Source organism: Sitophilus oryzae, unplaced genomic scaffold, assembly GCF_002938485.1.
Source record: "Sitophilus oryzae breed Bouriz unplaced genomic scaffold, Soryzae_2.0 scaffold_1111_pilon_pilon, whole genome shotgun sequence".
In the NCBI taxonomy this organism is placed as follows: Eukaryota; Metazoa; Arthropoda; class Insecta; order Coleoptera; family Curculionidae; genus Sitophilus; species Sitophilus oryzae.
The window spans coordinates 1,477,053-1,500,577 of record NW_022145740.1 but is presented as its reverse complement, the minus strand read 5'-3'; the positions used below and the strand labels follow the sequence as shown (position 1 = coordinate 1,500,577).

Here is a 23,525-nt window from a genome sequence, read left to right as displayed (position 1 = left end):
TATCAAAGCTGTATTTTTTAAATGGAATATACCCCTATATTATTACATTTTTAGTTTCTACGATAAAAATAAAAGTAAATTTTATTACGATTTACCGCACTTTAATCTTACCGTTTTTGAAATACTTACGATTTTGTGAAAATGCAGTAACAAATTTAATGTATCATTTCTCTAGGCTTATTTTAAGTTTATTATTTTTAGTTTTAAAACCAAATATTGTACTGAAGTTTTTCTATTTAGTAAATTTTGTGTTGCAATAATAAAAATTATACTACCTCATACAGAGTATCTAAAAATATATTTTAAATAATTCCTAGCTTTAAACGGCAATAACTAAAACACCCTGTATATTTTACGATAATCAGATGCACAATTTAATTGTCTATCAATTTGTGTTAACCATTTTCACCTATCTCTTCAAGTTTTCGTAGAAAATGCATTTCCTTATATTATATTTGTAAAAGAAGATCAACTAATATGATCCCTGAATACGACATACATTAACTGACTGTTTGCATTCATTAATAATTGCTCCAAATACTAAAAAAAACTAATGTTGTATGTGTATTAGACAGCGTGGTGAAAAATCACCCTTTATAAATTTTATTTATTTTTTTGACGAATGCATATTTATAACAACAGAGACGTTCATATTCATAACTTATTATCATATTGATTTCTGATTCCAAATCCACATTTATTTAAAACAATTTATTAACTAAAACAATTAAGTATGTAATTAATTAATATTTTGGGTGAAATAATGATGGTATATTTAATTGGTATACTCTTTTACAAAGATTTAAATATTTTTGTTTTTGTAAACAAATGGGTAGCAATATTATCGTTTTTAGCACCGGTACATTGTATACAATTCTTGCTTTAAAAAAATCTGTAATGTTAATATTCCATGGGTATATTGATAATTGAGGTCTAAATTTAAAAAAAATGCATTTTCTACGAAAATTTGAACAGATAGGTAAAAAATTGTATATAGTAGAGTTATTTACTTTGAATTTAATGAATTTAGAGCAAAACGAATATAAAAAATTCTGCAAATTTGGTCAATCAACACTAAAATCTAAAAACTAAAAATTCAACACTTGCGATTTTAAAATTAACCATTTTATTGGCTTTCACTAAACATGTAAATTTGTCGATGTCATTTAAAAATAAAATTTAAAAACTATTTTATCTAAATTAGCCAAACCAAAACGAATTCTTTCTCCATTAAACAGAAATAGCCCAATTCAAACGTTTTATGTTAATATAATGGACTTTTAACAGATTTAACTTACGTTTTCACCGTGAAATTTAAAATTGACTATTAGAAATCAATAAAATGCGGAATTTTTGTCACCTAAATACCACAAAAATAATGAGAAGTAAACTTATTTTGGTTTAATTTTAATTGACAATGACAAATATTCAAGGTTTTCGATTAGTCGGCCAAAGTCACGGTCTGGTATAAGTAATTGTTGCATCGATACATAATTCACGAATAAAATTATGCCAAAAGAGGAGAAAAAAGAAAATAAATAAGCCAGAGCGATCTTGAAGAATGGTTTTAATGTCACACGAAACGTTTACAAACTGGTTCCGATTTTTCGTTCGTTAAATGAAGTATGAACGTAGTTTTTGCGAAGCCTTGTATGAATAAAAAAGTCAGAAAAATACAGAGTGATCCAAAGTATACAGGGTCCGGCAATAGAACTTTGTATAAGTGCAAACCTAAGGTATGTACGAGGATGTATTTCAGAAAAATATTTTAACTCTTATAGGGTGGCTCTCAAAAAGTGTGAGTAGATCGGGATGATTTTTTTAAAGGGAACACCCTGTATATAATTGCATTTTTGGCTTACTTTCAGATCACTTTACATAATCCTAAGATATGAGTAAATATATTTCGATAGTTTCAGAGATATTAATTAATTAATAAACAAAAAAAATATATCTTTTTCAGCCTTTATTAAAAAAAATCTTAAAAATACTAGAACTGTCCTGAAATCAAAACTATAATAGGTATTTACTTTAAATGGTCTGCACTTACTTTGCTATAAATATGGTAATCGTAAATCATACAGGCCGCTCAAAATTCTACGCCAAACTTTCTAAAATATAAAATAATTTTTCTTCGTTTTTTCAAATGGAACACCCTGTATATTATTTTTTATTAGATGGAGAATTGAAAACTGAACATTTTTTGTATTTAGAGTATTTCAAAATTTTTAATGGTTTCGCAGATATTCGTGGTTTTATATTTCATATGGCATTTTCCACAGTAAATTTTTATCAAAGCCACCCAATGATTTTTCTCTTGTATTTTACAGTTGAGAGGGCCATATGAAATAATACTGCGTGTATCTGCAAAACCATTAAACATTTTGAAATACTTTAAATACAAAAATGTTCATTTTTTAACTCTCCATCTAATAAAAAATAATATTGTTTTAAAAAATGTAACATCCTGTATCTCTAAAACTACGAATTTCCGGATGCATGTTTATAGGAACTTTTTTTCATATTTTTGGATGTAGTCAACCCTCTGAAATTTGGGGACCTATTTTTGGAACTCCCTGTATATCAACCAAACAAGTTTAGATACAAATATACAATAATTATGAAATTTTCCAAACGCTAGCCAAGGGCGTCCTTAACGATTTTCCTAAAACTATCGACTATTAATAACATAATCAATCACAACAATCAATAAACTATAAATTACTTGGCCGCAACAAAGTTTGGTATCTATCAATTAATCTCTGTAAGCAGTCAAGCATGAAAATGTAGGTAAACAGTTCTATAATGGCACATTTATTATGTTATGACAAAAACATATCATCGCCAGATTAAGTACATATTTATACAGGGTGTCCCAGAAATAAGTGCAGATATTTTAACTGGTAGTATAGTTCAACCCCAGAAACACGCCTATGAGGTTTTTTTTGCGAAAAAAAAATGTTGAAAATTTAAAATTTTTCTTGACATTTTCCGGGAAATTTGAAAAAACTTTTTAGTGCCACTTGTTTATTCACCTGAGATTTCTCTACGGTGTATCTAAACCTTGCAGTGTTGTAACCTCCTATGTTATCCACATTCTACATAGTTCTACATTTATAAATTCATAGAAAAATTTCTACTCAAAAATTAAGAATGTTAAATTTTCATCAGTGCTCATTATTAATAATTATTATAGAAAAAAAAACACATTAATTATGTTTAGTACTTACCCTTTCAATGAAAACTTAACAAAAACCACCGAAAATTAACTAAAACATTACGTTTATGACGTTTACGAAAATGATTCATCATATTGTTCACAACCAGGTCACAAAAAAGAAATTCCTAAAATGTTTATCGTAATTTAGAATTCAATATTTGTTTTCTTTCATGTTTCTCTGTTTTATTTGAACCACTGATTTACAAAACACCTTGAAAAGCGCACATTACTTTGAATACCGTCTCTTATTGCCACTTTACGAACTACTTTCAATTTAAGACATGTTTCACTCAACAATTTTAAATACGTATTTTGTTTTTTCGCTATTTTTTCGATGTATTTTGACAGCCCGACCGTCGCGCGCCGGCCAAGAGTGCCACGTGTGAACTGGTCCTTTGAGCCGCGCCGTCGTGGCAGGCTTGCGTCAGACGACGATGTTAAGCAACGTTGCCGTAGTTACAACAATTTCAAATTCAAGAGATTCATTTGTGTTTTGTTTGTTTAAATTTTTAAAATTTAATAAGAATTTGATTGCTTCGAGTGTCTTGAATTTGAAATTGTTGAAACTACGGCAACCTCGCATGACGCAAGCTCGACACGCCGGCGTGACAAAGAAGCAGTGAGCAATTACCAACCAGTGATGCGTGGCTGTCTTGGCCGACGGTTGGACTGTTGACGGAATTGTCGAAATACATCGAAAAAATAGCGAAAAAGCAAAATACGTATTTAAAATTGTTGAGTGAAACATGCATTTTCTTAGATTGACAGTAGTTCGTAAAGTGGCGGTAAGAGACAATAATTCTCAACATTTATTCATTCAGAAGGATATTCAAAGTAATGTGTAATGTGTGCTTTTCAATGTTTTTTGTAAATCAGTGGTTCAAATTGTGATGAAGCCTAAATGGGGACTGTTATTTTAGCAGTTTTTATAATAGCACGTACAAGTAAAGCAGCACAATGAAGTGTATTTTAGTTAAGTGTGTATCGAAAAAGAGAACTGTCGCAGTTACATCGATCTGTGATAAATATCTTTTTTATTGTTGGGTAAGTTTTTAAATTTAACTTTTAAACATTTAACTTTTAATTTATTTTATGTAATAATATCACAATCTTAAAAATATAATGCATCTCTGCAAACTCTTCAGGTGTTGTGATTTTATGACTTACTTGTAAACATATACTTTCTTGTCCATATGGCAACACAGTGCGTCGAATTAACTGAAATCCGGGCTTGATCCGGGTAATCGGATGTAATTGGCAATATCTGCCGGCGGTTCTCAAAATGTTGCGATTATTTTTTTTAATTTTCAAAGTTAAATAACTCAGTTATTTTCAATTTATTTTAAAAATGGTAAAGAGAAAATATGTTTATTTTGACCAGATCTACCACCTCTTAAAATATCTGCACTCATTTCTGGGACACCCTGTATATGCTAGTTTATATTTTATGGGGAAAAGTATACCATTGAAAACCGGTTTTTTATAGCAGCGTAACAAAAAATTTAGGAAACAAAAATATCATCAACAAAACTAACCTCCTTAAGATCACTTAAGCGGTTCAAAATATTCTAATAAAGCTGCGATAAGTTTTTTTAACGGCTATTAAGCTAACGGCTGTTGGCAACAATGAATTATTTAAAAATCGCGCCCTCGATTACGTAACTAAAAGTTTAAATGGTATCAAATATATCTAGCATTGTAAAAAGTGAGTCAAAAATTATATTATGTCTAGGCAAAGTCTATATCTAAACAAGCACGTGAAATATATAGACACCAAATTATTCAAATGATTTTTTTTCAAAGTTATATAATTGTATTTCGGTTTAAAAAAAATATATCAAAATGAACCGGCACCAATAGAAAACAATCATTATTCAAATTTCGTTTATAATCTCAAGGTCTATGTTATTGATTTTCTTTTGTAAGACCGCTTCATTATTGTCACTAACAATATTTTGTACGTATTTGGAGTTCTTAAGAATTAACAATAAGGAAAAGAAAACAATACATAATTTTTATACAATCCGTATACACCTTTTTAATTGAGACTCTCAAAAAACTGTAATAATGATTAAAGGATCTTCAAAAGGTATTTATATTATATTTTGATAAATCTATATCTATACTAATATATAAAATCCTTAAGTGACTGACACAAGGGCGTAGATAAGGGGGGGGGGTACTGGGGGACAGTACCCCCCCCCCTGACGCTTGACGAGATACGAGAATTGAAATAGTCATTGACTATGAAAGGATTTGTTTTAATTAATATCCGACATATAAGAACACTTTGTAAGCATACAAAGTGTTCTTATTGGCCAGGACAGATTAGTGGGGTTAACTCTAATCAATATCCATAAAGATATTGAAAAAAATGTTGATGCTGTTATTGATAGGTTTTCCAAACAGCGTACTAGAAAACTTGATTTTGTTTTGTAGTTTTATTTATAGTTTATAGTTTTTATAGTTTTTTTTTGATAGTTTAGAGTTTTTATTTATAGTTTATAGAAAATTAACTAATAAACGTCGTTGTTTCATTTTTTTGTTGTTATTTACAAATCTATATTTTAATTTTTGTGTTATGTTTTTTATATCTTTTTGAAGACAAAAAAATCGCCGTCGTTTTAATTCGACAAAAAAATTTCGACGGTGATTTTTTTTGCGACTTAATCATAGTACCACCCCCATAGCATACACCTATCTACGCCCCTGGACTGACATACTGATTAATCACGATCCTGCTCAAACCACTCAACATAAGAAGCTCAATTTTGGCATACAGGTTGATTCTAGGGTGTAGAGGTTCGATAAGAAGGGATTTTTCGAAATTCCAGTTCTAAGAGGGTGAAACCACCCCTCAAATATTACAATATTTTTTATTTAAAAAACGGCCAAGTTTCCGAAAAAACGCTTAAACACATATAATTTATTTTGTTTTTACATATTTTAAGATTTTTTTTAAAAATGTATACAGGGTGTTTCTGAAAAATCTGGTCATTGATTAATCACGATCCTGCTTAAAGCGTTGACGTAAAAAGCTGAATTTTGGAAAACAGATTGACTTTAGGGTGTAGAGGTTCAATAAGAAGGGATTTTTCGAAACTCGAATTCTAAGGGGGTGAAAATATCCCTCAAATATTAAAATATTTTTTATTTAAAAACCGGCGAGTTTTTCGGAAAAAACTCTTAAACACGTATATTTTATTTTGTTGTTTTACATATTTTAAGATTTTTTATAAATTTATACAGGGTGTTTCATAAAATATGACCATTGAGTAATCACGATTCTGCTTAAACTGCTTGAAACTGCTAAAGCTGATTTTTGGCAAACGGATTGACTGTGGGGTGCAGAGGTTCGATAAGGAGGGGTTTCTCGAATCTCAAATTCCAAAAGGGTGAAAACGCCTCTCAAATATTACAATATAATATTTGTTATTTAAGAAACGGTTAATCTTTCGGGAAAACGCTTGGACAAGCATAATTTATTTGGTTTTTTTACATATTTTGAAATTTTTAACTGTGGGGTGCAGAGGTTCGATAAGGAGGGGTTTCTCGAATCTCAAATTCCAAAAGAGTGAAAACGCCCCTCAAATATTACAATATAATATTTGTTATTTAAAAAACGGTTAGTCTTTCGGGAAAACGCTTGGACAAGCATAATTTATTTGGTTTTTTTACATATTTTGAAATTTTTTTAAAAAATGATACAGGGTGTTCCAAAAAGTTGGGTAATTTCTTAACCACGATTCTGCTTAACTGCTTGACGTAAAAAAGCTTATTTTGGCAAACGGATTTTTCGAAAGTCAAATTCCAACGAGATGAAACTACCCCTCAAATATTACCAAGTTATATAATAATATCGCCATATTGTTTTTTCTCATGCTGACATAAATGTGAGAAAATTTTATCCAGTTTGTATGTTAATGGAAATTCTTGCTTTGCTTTATCATCACCATTACAAATGATTAATTCGACGCGAACGAAGTCGCTGGTACACGGGAGTTACTTAAATTATAATAACATACCATATTTAAAATTTAATATTGTACCTACGTTACATTATTTTAATGAATCCCAAGAAGTAAAATAGGAAATGAGGATTTGTATGAAAATTCGATACTATCTTGTTTACAGGTATAAAACTTTACTAAAAGGTTCTTAGAGTGACATCGAAGAAAAAACATGAAATTATGCTCGAGTGTTCTTAGAACAACATAGAAGAAGTATGATCTTTTTGCATCAGGGTCTTAGAGTGACTTAGAAGAAGAAACATGAAACTTTTTGCCATGGTTCTTAGAATGACACAAAAGAAATATAAAATTTATCTCATGGGTAATTAGTGTAACATAGAAGTATGGAATTTTGCTCAAGGATCCTTAGGGTGACTTAGAAGTTTCTAGGTTCTTCACATAGAAAAAGTATGATCTTTTGCACAAGGGTTCTTGAAACTTTTCTCTAGGGTTCTTAGAACGACATAGAAGAAATAATATGAAATTTCTCTTATGGGTTCTTAGAATGACATAGAAGAAGTATGAAATTTTGCTCAAGGGTTCTTAGAGTGACATAGAAGGAGTATGAAATTTTGCTCAAGGGTTTTTATAGTGACATAAACGAATAAATATTAAATTTTGCTCAAGGGTTCGTAGAGTGGCATAGAAGAAGAATTATGAAATTTTGCTCAAGGGTTCTTAGAGTGACATAGAAGAAAAAGTTTAAAATTTTGCTCAAGATTCTTGGGGAGTAAAACTGAGTGTGAGATTTTTATGAAAATTCAATACTATCCGGCCTAGAACAATTAAACTTTGCACAAAGGTTCTTAGAATGATGAAAAAAATATGAAATTTTTCAAAAGGTGGTTTCTTAAAGTGACATAAAAATTGAAATATGAAATTTAGCACAGTAGCAAGCACAATGTTTTTAGAAAATCATCCCTTTAGAGTGTAAAACAAAGAGTACAATAATTACGTGAAAATTTGTTAAATCAGAAACATGAGCAATTATTGAGCAAAGTTTCTATTGGGATGGGCAAAATGGCTGGTAAAAAATAAAAATTCGTTATATTTGAGTCTTATGGAGCACTAAAAACGTTGTTTCTTAATTATATAAATTATGCATTATAAAATTTGAGTATCTACAAATATTTCAGGACCCCTCTATGTCTAAGTATTTCTCTGAGTGCGAGACTGATTAAAATGCGAGACTGTTACCAGTTCATTACACCTAGCAAAGGAGTGTCCCTGTAACAACCCTTCCATTTTGAAGTTTTAAGGGTGGGATTTTACGCCAGTTCCTGGTAACTATCGGAAATTGCCTTAAAATGGCTTCTTCCTCTCTTTTACGTTTAATGATGTCTGCTAATGTATGGATTCTGAGAGTGATAATAAAGCAGTGAGTCAGTCAGATATGTATTTTTCTCTTCATCACTTCAAAAAAAAACTTTTTAAAATTTGTATTTTTTTCAAAATTTGTATTTTTTTCAAAATTTGTATTTTTTTCAAAATTTGTATTTTTTTCAAAATTTGTATTTTGAGCAGATATAAATGTATTAAATCTATTTAAAAAACGCAACTAGCTTTATTATTTTTATTAAGACGTGTTTTATTTGAGATTGTTTAGATCGTAATCTAAAATCAGAGTAATACCTAACATTAAAAGCTGAGTTTACGAATTCTTTTTCTTCTTCATGTGCCTTCTCCTCATCGGAGGTTGACGACCATCATTTGGAATTCCTCCCTGTCTTGAGCCAAACGGATAATTGCACTGGCCTCTTCTATATTAACTACTTAATGGGAAGTACTAAAATTCATAGGGAACATTCATTCTACACTCAGATGTACCGTATGATCGAGAAAAAACGGCGTCAGCGATGGCTATGGAATGAAGATCGCTGTCATTTTATATGTAAATTTATATGGGAAATGTCATCGATGTTTATTTCCCAGCCAACTGGACGCCGTTTTTTTTCGATCATACGGTATATAAAAACACACAACGGAATGAATTTTTTAGCAAACTGTATACAATTATATCAACTCTAATTCGTAAACCATCAGGATACAAGTGGAAGATCAAAATATAGAAAGGGTAAGAAGATTTAAGTACTTGGGTTGCTGGCTGAATGATAAATGGGATCCTGATGAAGAAATCAAACATAGAATTGAAATAACCAGAAACACTTTTTTCAAAATGAAGACTCTACTCTGCAACCGAGACCTGAATCTGACTACTCGATGGCGAGCTACAGTACGTCTGTCCGTTCTGTAGCTACGGGGTATCCGTGAGAGGGGAAACGATATTCTCATGATGTTTTTCGTAAAAAATAGACGACGCCGTCCCATCAATAAAAATTCAACTAATTTTCAAGTAGCCAATAAAATGAGTGGGCGGAGCGATTTGCGGTGACGCACTCGTCAAATCGACGTATAAAATATATTGCTGTTTATTTAAATGTTTTTTGTCCGCATTCCTTTCATAGACACAGATCCAGCAGATGTACTGTACCAAATGCTATGTACTCTCTACATTGTTATACGGAGTCGAGGGATGGACGTTGAAAGCACGGACCATGTCACGCTTGGATTCATTTGAGATGTGGTTATACCGACGAACGTTGAAAATATCCTGGAATAACAAATCTCGACGTATTAGAAAGAATGTGTAAAGACCAAGAACTACTGACTACAATAAAACGACGGAAAGCAGCATATTTTGGTCATATTTTTAGAAATAACAAATATAGTTTCCTACAGCTGATCGTTAAGGAAAAGATTGAAGGACGACGAGGCATCGTAAACGGTTTTCCTGGTTGCGGAATTTGCGCCAGTGGTTTAATATAGAAGAGGCCAGTGCAACTATCCGTTTGGCTCAAGACAGGGAGGAATTCCAAATGATGGTCGCCAACCTCCGATGAGGAGAAGGCACATGAAGAAGAAGAAGAATTCGTAAACTCAGCTTTTTATAAACTTTAGTATTAGACATATTATACGGGGTTAATCGACGGGTTGTTTTTTTACCTTAACTTTAAAACACCCTGTGCAATAATTTCGTCCGTAAATTTTCCTAAAATATAATTTTACGTTCAGAATCATGTCTCCTGAGCATTTTGTTTTTTGATTCATGTCAATACATGCTTTGGTTAATTTTTAAGAGCGAAATGAACTGATAACGATCAATTTGCAATTTTTTTAATTATAATTACTTTTTGGTTTAATTTTTAATATGACGAAATGGATTTGGTGACTATTGTCGTAACGTCATATTATAGTGCATTGGATACTCCATACTAAATAAAAAAACGTTAAAGACTAACGATACAGTCCGAATTTTATTAAACATTAATAATGATAACAGAACTAACGATATTAAAGAAAACATCTGTAATACTCAAGTATACAAACAGAAAAAAAAATTGTAAAAAAATACCCTAATATTTTGTATTGCCGCCCTTGGCTGCTATAACTGCCTGTATATGTCCTTTCATACTGTCACTGAGGCTGAATATACCATATTGCGTTATGTTTTCCCGTTCGAAGTTCATTTAATGAAGCTGGTACTGCTTCGCGACATCTAGAAGCATTTGCCAAACGTCGAACATGACCAACAATAATCACCAAAGCCGCCTTGTCACATTGAAAAATAACTTCAAAAAAGAAATGATAATTGAAAAAATTGCAAATTGTTGGTGGCAAGCTCTTGATTCCATCACGAATTTAGTGGACGTCGCCCTATTAAAACTAAAGAATAACATTCAAACATAAGCGCCAAACATGATAAGATCACAATCTACAAACAGGTGGTGACTGGCCGGTTGTCAGCGACCGAAAATGATGTAACAAGTGTGTCGAAACGTCCACAACCAGATCGCTAACAGAATAATTCATGAAACAAGACCGTTTAAATAGTTATAAATATCGAGAAAACACTCCGAATCATTAATCAGTTTAGTACTAATACGTTTTAGACCATCGAAAACTGGTTGTAAGAGAGTTTTTGCTTATACGAACTTGAATATTAACTTGAAAATCTTTCTTTATATTCCACTGAGACTTTTATAGATCTATTGTGGTCTCATGCTCTGGGTGCCAGCCCGCCAAGGGATAGAAGGTTATGAAAAAGCAAACGATCAGGCTAGAATAGGAGCGAACACTAACTGGACCAGAACCGTTCTGTTTCCCAAGTGGAAACCAAGTTAAAGCGGAACTCAAGAACTTGGAAAACTCCATCCGTAACTTGGAATGGGAATCCTCCAACGGTCTAGGACACTTGAAGAAATTTCTCAGGACTTACGAGCGAGAAAAATCAAAGATTTTCCTTGATTTAAATATAAATCTTCGAATTTGTCACAGGGTTTTTAGAACACTATCTCCTCAGTAGATTGAAGCTAAGAAACAACGGCAAATGAAGATTCTGTGGCGAAAATAGGGAAACACCAGAACACCTTATCACTGAGTGCGCAGAGACGACAACCATTCAATCAGTGTAATATAAGGATCAAAAGAGGGCCACAATCATAGACTTAAAATAAAATATGGACTGAGCATCTCATTCATAAATAGCTGGAACATGCGGTCAGACAATGTCTTGTTACTGTTGTGTTATTGTTTTAGGTTATAACGAGTGCGACACGAGCGATAGTTAAGTTGTCTCTGTCGTAATGGTCGTTTCCTGACGACTCTGCCGAGAAACACAACACTCTTTCGTTTCTCAAGTACACCTGAACTCTCCGTATCATAGCTAGGTAATTTTTTTATTTCAATGAATTTCTATAATTAAATTAAAAATATATCGTATTTAACCTTTTTTATATTTTATTAAGAATTTTTTTTTCTTATTAAAAATTTTTTATTAGAAAAAACGTCTTAGAGTCCAAAAAGGATAAAAATAATAAAATACACGTTATAGAAGAAATTTTATAATCGAAATTACGTAATTTTTGAAATTAATAATAAATTATTAATTTTAGTCAAACATTACAACCCCTAATATTAATGAAAACAGGATCTATTCCACAGATATAATAGAATCGGCGACAGAGAGAGAAAAAAAAATATGATTGTTGTAATTTTTTTTCTGGTTAAGTGATGTCTTATTATGTAAAATAGAGAAAACATAAATCTGTTCCATTAAAGCAAGGAAGGTGATAGGAAGGGGATAAAATGAAAACTACATTTATTTAACTCGGTACTGTCTTTATTATACCGGGTGCGTCCCAAAAGTGGCTCAACCCCATAATTTTTTTATATTTTCAAATAAAAAAACAAGATTTAGTATGTTAGTATATGACATAAATTAGGATTGATTGACGCATTCAATTGTTTTTGGTCACTTTCTGTTTCACCGGAAATGACTATAACTTTTAATTTTTAAACGGCACCCTCGGTATATTTCTACTTTATTTGATAGAAAATGACACTCTGAATAGAATGACATATCATATGTCAACTTTTGACACTTTCGCATATGGTTTAATTGTAATTGTAACACGTGGTTCATAACGACAATTTGACTCGAAATACCAAGTGTGTGGTATCAATATATTCATAAAAAAATGCTTTTTCCAAATATGCTAACGAGTCACCCTTGTTCCATTTGAAAAAATTGACATATGTATGATTAAAAATATGATTTGTACATCTTTTAATCGGCCTAGACAAGACACGAAACCCATTAGACGATCAAAACTATTTTTCCAAGGCTCCTTGATTAAAACTTAGTGTTTTTAACAACACCATGGCACCCTGGATTGAAATTTATAATACGATTTGTTTTTAAGCGACAATGTCAAAAGTTGACATATGATATGTCATTCTATTCAGAATTCTATTATCATTTTCTATCGAATAAAGTAGAAATATACCGAGGGTGCCTTTAAAAATCAAAAGATGTAATCATTTCGGTGAAACAGAAAGAGACCAAAAACAATTGAATACGTCAATAAATCCTAATTTATGTCATATACCTACTAACATACAAATCTGTTTTTTTATCTGAAAAAATAAAAAAGTTATAGCGGTGAACCACTTTTGAGACGACCCGGTATATTAAAAAATATTGTCTCATAATGTAATATCATATTAAAATTCTTGTATGTTATTTTAGATTCTGAAGATAATTTTAGAATAAACCGGAATATATTTTTAATAAAAACATTATTAATTATTAACAGGGTTATAATTATGATTTTGTTACAATGTAAGTAAGTAAATAATGTAATATAAGAGAAAAAATTCAGATTTTACATTTTACTAAAATATTATCTAAATAAGCGCCTTTCTACAACAACGCCACTGACTCCCAATGGGCAAATTGAGAGTTGTCTACCGGTCGAAAGTCGTTTCAAGACTTAAATGGATTATTTAAGTCAAATTTCTTGCAAATTTGGCACTGGCGAACCATATTTTATAGTTCTTGAACAGAAAAAGTCAATAAAATAAACACTTAAGGACTACAAACTAAGAAAATGCGTTAATACAGCCGGGGACATAGCGGCATCAAAGCTTTACCGCACACTTGCCACGCGTACTACAAGGTAATAAATGAATGAATAGGCTCCCTCGCCTCTAATCGGTGTTATCATATTGTAAAGAACTTATCCTTTTTAAACAGTATCCGACATATAATTTAGTAGTATAAGGACTATTTAATACATCTATGGAATATTAAAACCTACTTTATTAAACTGTAGTATTAATATCTCAATATATGTTTATAACAAGAAAAAAAAATTGATAATATTAAAGACGTGACAACATAGGCTGAATGAGGAAGGCTCGGTCGACTGTACCCAGAAGTAAACATGTTTACAAAAAAGATTGTTTGACCGCGTTGAGATGTAAATAGTGTAGTCTATATTTTATTTTAAGTCTATGGCCACAATAGATCCCTAACCTTTTTATATGAAGATTATAATTCTCTAGTATCTCCCTCAGCCCACTGGGCGTTAAACACGTCTGTTATCTTTACAACCAATCATCTGTAGAACTACTTTTTATGCATTTATGTTAAATCAACGATCAATGATATGCAGTTAACAAAATCCAAACTGTAACATTGGCAATTATTGACTTGCAGTGGGACAACAGTCTGCTAAGATCACTTACAATTTCCGAAATTTTTTTGGAAATTTTTTTAGTTTTTATTAAAAAAAATATTTCTTGATAATACGGCAACATAAGTAGTAGACTAAATTTACAAGAAAGAAGATCCAGAAAAGATCCAATGGTTCTCAAAATTTTAGCAAAAAATCATTTTTTTTTGGAAATTTTCAAAGTAAAATAACTCCGTTATTTTGGACTTATTTGAAAAACGATAAAGATAAAATATGTTTCTTTCATGGAGATCTACCACCTCTTAAAATATTTGCACTTATTTCTGGGACACCCTGTATATTAATTGACGTTCGTATTCTAGGAGAAGAATAAAGGTGAGTTTTATAAATATAGTATATGACTAAAATGTAAGGTTTTTGACATATTTAAGATTTTCTAAAATTGAAGAATAAATTTCAATAGAAGCTACCTAAATTGGAATTTACCCTGTATATTTCATTAAAATAGCCATTGTATGTTAAACGAAATTAAAATTTAACCCAAAAAGTTATACAGGATGGGACAAAATTAATATTAAACATTGGTCACTTTTAAAAGCAGATTACTCCTTTATTTTAAATGAAATACCCCGTATATTATTCCGATATTCAATGGAGAATTCATATATCTTCAAAATATTCTTAAAGTTGCCTACCTCCTAGATATTTTTATTTTTATGATTTTGCATCAGTAGATCTTTATTATTTGATTGTTTTTATTACGGAATTAAAACTAGATATATGATGAGAGGTATGAGAGGCACCACCCTGTATACTAATAAACATAAAATTTCCATCGTTTAAGAAAGTGATACTACATTTTTATTTCCTTCTAGTTAACTTAAAGAGAATGCATGCAACTATAAACATGAAAAATCAGAGCGAAACAAAGTCTAACAAATACCGATCGTGCAATATTTAGATCATATACACCTCAAAATTTCAATTTCGCTACATATATGTCTATATTATTTGTATTTTGTGACACACCTTCGATAATTAAAATGGCAACATTAAAGAACCGATCTACAGCTGCCGAGGTAATCAAAAAAATGCAAATTGACATAATAATTTTATTAGTACTATACCGATTAATATTTTTTTTTTCCTAGAGACGACCTAGATAGAGAGTACCATATATGTCTATAATTTGATCAGAAAATATAATTTTTAAACGCTAGTTATTTAATAAAGTCATATTTTAAATTTAATAATATCTTTTACAATTACTATGATATACTATATGATACATTTTTTCTAATAAATAGCACTTGAAATAGAAGAATATAATATATCTAAAAATGTCTAAAAATTTATTTTAAATAATTATTAGCTTTAAACGGCAATAATTTATTTAATTTAAATGGAACAGCCTGTATATTTTATGAGAATCAGATGCACAATTTAATTGTCTATCAAATTGTATTATACCATTTTTTACCTATCTCTTTAAGTTTCCGTAAAAAATGCATTTTCTTAAAATTTAGAACTTATTTATCAATATACCTATGGAATATTGACATTTTAGATTATTTTTAAAGATGTATCAAATTTTTAAAGAGTATAGATACTAATATTGTCGATATAATTCGTTTATTTCATTAAAAACTATAATAAAAACTGTTTAAATATTTGTTAAAGAGGACCAATTAATATGATTCCAGTATTCAAACTACATTAACTGACTGTTTGCGTTGATTAATAATAATTGCCGCAAATACTAAAAAACTGAGTTTTGTATGTGTATTAGACAGTGTGGTAAAAAGTAACACTTAAAAAATGATATTTAATGTTTTAATAAATGCTTATTTATAACAACAGAGACGTTCATTTTCATAACTTATTATTGTATTGATTTCTGATTCAAATCCACATTTATTTAGAATAATTTATTAACGAACACAATTAAGTATGTAATTAATTAGTATTTGGGTGAAAATAATGGTGTTGTATTTAATGAATGGTATACTCTTTTATAAAGATTTAAATAGTTTTCTTTTTGCATACAAATGGACTAGTAATATTATCGTTTTACTAAAAACGATAATATTACTAGCTTGTACATTTTGTACATTTGTTACTTAAAAACAATCTAAAATGTCAATATTCCATGGGTATATGGATAAGTGAGGTTTAAATTATAAGAAAATGCATTTTCTACAAAAACTTGAAGGGATAGGTAAAAAATGGTATAATACAGTTTGATAGACAATTAAATTGTGCATCTGATTCTCCTAAAATATATAGGGTATTTCATTTAAATTAAAGAAGTTATTGGCGTTTAAAGCTAGAAATTATTTAAAATAATTTTTTAGACACTCTGTATGAGGTAGTATTATTTTTTATTATTGCAACACAATAACTGATCAATAAAAAAACTACAGTCAATATTTAGTATTAAAAACTGTGATACCCTTGGAGAAACGAAGCCTTAAAATTTTTACTGCAATTTCACAAAATTGAAAATATTTCAAAAACGATAAGGTTTAAGTGTAATAAACCTTAATCAAATTTACCTTTATTTTAATCGTAGAAACTAAAAATGTAATAATATACAGGGTGTTCCATTTAAAAAATACAACTTTGATATTTTTAATTTATTTGGGACACTCTGTATCTTGTGAAAATATTTTTAAATTGTAGCTCTAATAGTCCTTCAACGAACCCAAACCTTACAAAAATCTCATCGTTTAGCTACAATACTCCGTGTCGTATTATTAGTTTTATACAAACGTTGCATGGTTTATAATGGTGCATATCCTAAAAATATTTTGTTGTATACAGGGTGTCACAAAAAAAGTTATGATAAAATTTTAATTTTTTTTTAAATCGCACCCCCCCCCCCATTTTTCTGATTCAGCATAACATTCTGCATATAGTAAGTACACTATTTTAATTTGAAGCACTATGCGGTTTTGGCATTCTATTTTCTGCTATATGCAGAATTTTATGCTGAATCTAATTATCCCCAGAAAAATAGGGGGTGCAATTTAAAAAAACTTAAAACTTAATAACTTTTTTTGTGACACGCTGTATATAATAAAATATTTTTAGGACATGCCTTCTTAGAAACCATGCAATATCTATATAATTTTGTTTTCATATTTTCGACAACGACGACGATATTGGACTTCGTCGCACTAATGGGCCACCCTGTATAAATATTCAGGCAGAGATATATGCGATTTGGAAGGTCTACCAATGGCTGAGCGAGGAGACACCTTCCAGGCCCTTTTTATTTCAAATTATTTATATTAGTTAGAAAATAGAAAGTAAAAAGTGTATAATCATAGAATTTATGGTAAAAATTTTACTTTTACTACAGAATAATGTTTTTTATTCGAAAAAATACATACTTTATTATACAGTTTTTTTGTTTTCCCCGTATAAATTAATTGTTAAAATATCTAGACCGTGCAGGTCAATATCACACAGGTTGTTAACTGAACGTCTACATTTTCATTTTCTAATTGTCTCTAATTAATATCTGACTAATTAATAAATTAAAAATTTTGCTCTCCTCTTCAATAAATGCATTCCAAAGAACCACGTATTAAAATATAAAGAATGTCGGTACAGGAATAGAAAATCCGCATTCCCCGTGTTAAAACTGAATTTTATAATGTAATTCGATATTAAAAGTAATACCGAATACCGTATCGACGTTATTCATTAATATTGTTGCTCTGGAATTAAAAGCAAGCAGAGCATGTAATGGAGTAGTTCAAAAAGCGTGTCATTATGTCATTATAGGTTTGTTATTGTTGTTAATAAGCTCTAACAAAAACAATAGACAATTTTGTTAATGTACAACTCAGATACAAAAATAAAACGCTACGGAGAAATTTTTGGTCAAATTTACAGTGTTATATTTTTGTTATTTTTAGCTCTATTTTCATGATTTTTTTAGCAACCTGTATATCATTATATCGACTTTAATTCGTAAACTCAGTTTTCTATAAACTTTAGTACCGTATGATCGAAAAAAAACGGCGTCCAGTTGGCTGGGAAATGAACATCAATGACATTTCCCATATAAATTTACATATAAAATGACAGCGATCTTCATTCCATAGCCATCGCTGACGCCGTTTTTTCTCGATCATACGGTATTTTGCATATTATACAGGATTAAAGAAAAGGGGTTGTTTTTTTACTTTAACTTTAAAACACCCTGTGCAATATATTCATTTGTACAGGGTGGGTCAAATTCGACGCTTTTAAATGGAAACACCCTTTTCTATAGGAGATAGACGAAAACTAATATCGGTGTCTGTAGCTCAATTTTCATCAAAAACATGATGGTGAAAACCGCACATCAATATCTGTTACCGTTTCGGAGTTACGGGGTGTTTTTCAAAAATGTGCATTTTTATTTTTTACCTTGAAAACGAAAAGAGATAGACTAATGAAATTTTATGGAAGCATTACTGTTATGAAAACACACTTTCTGGTTATTTTTTCACTTTTTTAAAATCAGTGGAAGGAGTTGAAATAAACTACCCCTATCATTCTTGTTAACGAAATTTAAAGAAAAATCTTATCAAACACATGCCAAAAAAATGATTTGGATAGTTTAGTTTGTTTAGAAACTTTTTTATCTCTTGTGTTTTTTTGATAAAACACCGATTTGAAATTAAAAAATAAAATGTAAAGCATTACATGTCAGGACAAAAACATTTTTATTTTTTTAACGATATTATTTTGTACTTTCATGAATTAAAATACAGAATTAAAAATTGTCTTGGTAAATAATTTTTAAGGAGGTTATCGATCAGAAGAAAATGTAACGATATTATTACGAAATAAAACTATTTGACAGCAGCCCACTAGATTCTTTATCTAAAAATGTTTTTAAATAAAGAATCCTGACATGTGATGCTTTACATTTTATTTTTTAATTTAAATTCGGTGAATTTTATCAAAAAAACACAAGAGATAAAAAAGCTTCTAAACAAACTAAATTATCCAAATTATTTTTTTTGCATGTGTTTGATAAAATTTTTCTTTAAATTTCGTTAACAAGAATGATAGGGTTAGTTTATTTCAGCTCCTTCCACTGACTTTAAAAAAGTGAAAAAATTACCAGAAAGTGTATTTTCATAACAGTAAAGCTTCCACAAAATTTCATTAGTCTATATCTTTTCGTTTTCAAGATAAAAAATAAACATTATTTTTCCGCCATCTTTGTACCGCGATATCTCCCTATTGGTTGACTTTTGACCCAACGTTTATGAAGCAAACTACCCTTTATTTTTACGGTCAGAACTATGTCTCCTGAGCATTTTGTTTTTTGGATCATGTCAATACATGCCTTGATTAATTTTTAAGAGATAATGAATTTGCCACCAAAAATTTGCAATTTTTTTAATCAATAATTATATATATACAGTTGGCTAAAAAAAACTAGAAAAATAGGGCTACAAATAACAAAAATCACTTTAAATTTAACCAATTTTTTCTGTTGAATCGAAATTATAAAAATTTGAGAGATGTTTGCTGGTGATCTTAATACTTAAGTCAACTAAAAAATAAAGAAAGGACTGTTCACACTTTTCACTCAGGATAAATCATTCAATAGGGGAAAGATCTCTGAGTGGCTCTTTGGATGAACCAAAAATTAAAGAAAATCTACACTCATAATGGTTCCCCCAAGATGATCATTCAAAGTGACAAATGTAATTGAGCCTATATTCTAACTTTCAGTAAAATTTGTAGAAAAAAATCTACAGAAATCTAATAAACTTATTTAATTACTTACCTAGTTTATCGATATGGTTGACATGCAAAATATGAACCCATTTTTAAACACTTATCTATTTCCTCTTTTCTATTTCTTTTTTTTTTAATTAAATCTATTAATCCTATTAATTACAAATGACAGGCACTATAACTGTCAGATTGAATTTCTTTTTTGAAACGTTTGACACATATAGGCTGAAGATTTCGAACTCGAATTCTAATTATTCTTTGACATTTCAAAAACATTGCCTACTCCGAAGTGAGCTACGTTGTTGTATGATATTAGTTTTATTTTACATGTTATGTAATTTTATAACTATTTATTTTTATGGTATGAAAACTAGATGCCATCTTTATTTATAATCCAAATTATATAATTACATTTTTAAATTCAATATTCAGTTTTATACACTTGAACCACTTTCAGTTTTACTTTATACAAAAATTTTAGTTACCGTATGAAAGATAATTAATACATTTTTGTGACAGTTTTTGATAGAATTTATATTTATATTCTCTATATTAATTTAAAAAAAATATATCAATAAATAAAATACTTTTCAGCACTTTTTCAAATAATAATTAAAAATACAAATTGATATGTCCTGAAGTCAAAAAGCAAAGCTCGTTATTAGTAAACTTTTAATAAATATTGTACATAGTGCTCAAAATCTAATGTCAAAATAGACAAAATTTTCAGAGATATTAACAAATAAATAAATAATAATATATATTTTTCAGCCTTTCTTAAAGAAATATTAAAAATACAACTGTGCTAAAATCAAAACAATATTAGGAATTTACGTTAGATTCCTAAATAATACAGGATATTTAAAATTCTAGGCCAAACTTTCCAATATAAAATAATTTTTCTTAGATTTTTTAAATAAAACACTCTGTATATTATTTTTTTCAATAGATGGAGAATTAAAAAATGAAAAATTTTTGTATTTACAGTATTTCAAATTTTTAGCGGTTTCCCAGATATTCGCGGTTTTATATTTCATATGGCATTTGCCACAGTAAATTTTTATCAAAAAGCCACCCAATCAATTTTCGCTCCATTCCACCGTTGAAAGAGCCATATGAAATGATACTGCGTGTATCTAGGAAACCATTAAAATTTTTCAAATACTTTAAATACAAAAAATGTTCATTTTTTAACTCTCCATGTAATAAAAAAAATAATATACAGGGTTTTGCCTTAAAAAAAGCCATGAAAAATAAATTATTTTATATTTAAGTTTGGCGTAGAATTTTAAACACCCTGTATGATTTAAGATTACGATATTTATAGCAAAGTAAATATAGTCCATCTAAAGTAAATACCTAATATAGTTTTGATTTCAGGACAGATCTTGATTTGTAATAATTTTTTAAGAAAGGTTGCTAAATATATATGTTTTATTTATTTATTAATATCTCTGAAATTACCGAAATATATTTACTCATATCTTAGGATTATGTCAAGTGATCCTGAAACGAAACCAAAACTGCAATAATATACATTTTTACTGTTTAAAAAAAATCGTCCCGATCCACTCACTTTTTTGAGCCACCCTATAGAAAATAAAATATTTTTTTGAAATACATCCTCGTTCATAAAAGTCTCAAGTTTTTTTATTCTAGGAGCTACAGATGCCCGAGGATTTCCGGACCCTGTAAATTATTAATATCAAAAATGAAAACAGCCAAAAATGTTTTCCACAAAACTTAAACAGTAAAAAATAGACTTTTTTTAAAGTCTAAATATTTGATAACAATAAACACCCAGTGCAATTAATACATTAAAAAATTAAACAATGCATTCTGCACTCACTATTAAGTATGAGAATTTTTCCATATATATCTGTTAAAACAATCTACCAAACACCGATCAACTTAAAGTCTACTAAAGACATTTAAAAAAGGTCTAAATTTCTGATAATAACAAACGCCCAGTGTAATTTAGAGATGGAAAAAATATTCTTCAGAATACAAAAATAAAAAGCTATATTATGTATGAGAAATGAAAAAAGTTACTTTTTTAATTATATAACTTCAAAAAAATGAACTTCGGCACTAAAATTCTTCAACTCGAGGAATTTTTCTCAATATATCGGTTGGCATTTTTTAATACACCGAAAAATAAAAAAAAACATTCTCACAAAATAAAGATATTCATAAAAAATCAAATCAAAATAACGCTTACCTTAATTTTTTTTCAATTACACACCAATCACTCCAAAAAATACGACACAAAACTCTTTTAAACTTAAAACTTCTACACCAGTCCCATTTTTCTCAATATCTTAATACATTAAAGTCTTTTTACAACAAAATAATCAATAACAATCGACTCAACAATCAAAAAACTCAAAGTTCCTTCTTCGACCGGCGAAAATCGTTTGACAACAAACATAAACAAAACCGCATCTACATCGCGCCAATGACAGCTATACGTCCGGCCACGGCACACTATGCAGACACGCTGTACGAATGCGTCTGCTGCTATACGAAAATCCTGCTGGTTCTCATGGATGATCGTAGCAGGCCGATGCTGCTGGCTGGAGTCCCACAGCTGTTCCGAAAGCTTTCGCTCTCGCTTGCTTGATGAAGCGCCGGCGATATGAGGGTGGATGTATACAGGGTGGTGGGAGGTAAAGGGCCAGCTTTGAGCTTGGATGAGGCGTGCGAGAGAGGAAAAGAGATGCGAGATGGGAGCTTTTGAATGGGAAAGGGTCAGGAGGAGTGGGGTTATGCTGGTTGAGCAGGGGAAGCTTTTGTTAAAATAAGACACGTAAAATACAGGCTGTCTGAAATTTAACAGGCTGTAACTTTTTTATTTTTTGAGCTAGAGCTTTCGATTAAAGACTAAATTATAGGAGTTTTAGTCTAGTTTATACAGGGGGGTCCGGCAATAGAATAAAAAACTTGGAAACTTTGTACTAAAGTATGTACTAGGATGTATTTCAAGAAAATATTTTAACTTTTACAGGGTGGCTCAAAAAAGTGTGAGTAGATCAGGATGTTTTTTTAATAGAACTTCGTGTATATTATTGCATTTTTGGCTTCCTTTCAGATCACTTTACATAATCCTAAGATATGAGTAATTATATTTCGATATTTTCATAGATATTTATAAATAAATAAAAAATATAGGTATATTTTTCAGCGTTTTTTAAAAAAAATATTTAAAATACAAAAACTGTCCTGAAATCAAAACAATAATATGTATTTACGTTAGATGGTCTGTACTTACTTTGCTATAAATATCGTAACCTTAAATCATACAGGATGTTCAAAATTCTATGCCAAACTTTCTAAAATATAAAATAAATTTTCTTAGTTTTTTTTTGACCGGTATATTATTTTTTCACTAGATGGAGAATTAAAAAATGAACATTTGGTGTTTAGAGTATTTCAAAATTTTTAACGGTTTTGCAGATATTCTATATTATTTCGCAGAAATAATACTGCGTGTATCTGCGAAACCAT

At 29.8% G+C, this 23,525-nt stretch overlaps 1 protein-coding gene across 2 annotated transcripts in view; it reads right to left on the bottom strand.

Annotated features, from left to right (window-relative positions):
* The window catches only part of LOC115881890 (growth arrest-specific protein 2-like), a 126,415-nt gene extending 103,805 nt beyond the window's left edge, over positions 1 to 22,610 (bottom strand). For both annotated transcript variants that reach the window (XM_030899616.1, XM_030899621.1), the window contains exon 1: positions 22,240 to 22,610. The gene's annotated coding sequence lies outside the window, so the exon portion shown is untranslated. The remainder of the gene's footprint in view (positions 1 to 22,239) is intronic.
* Positions 22,611 to 23,525: the final 915 nt, after the last annotated feature.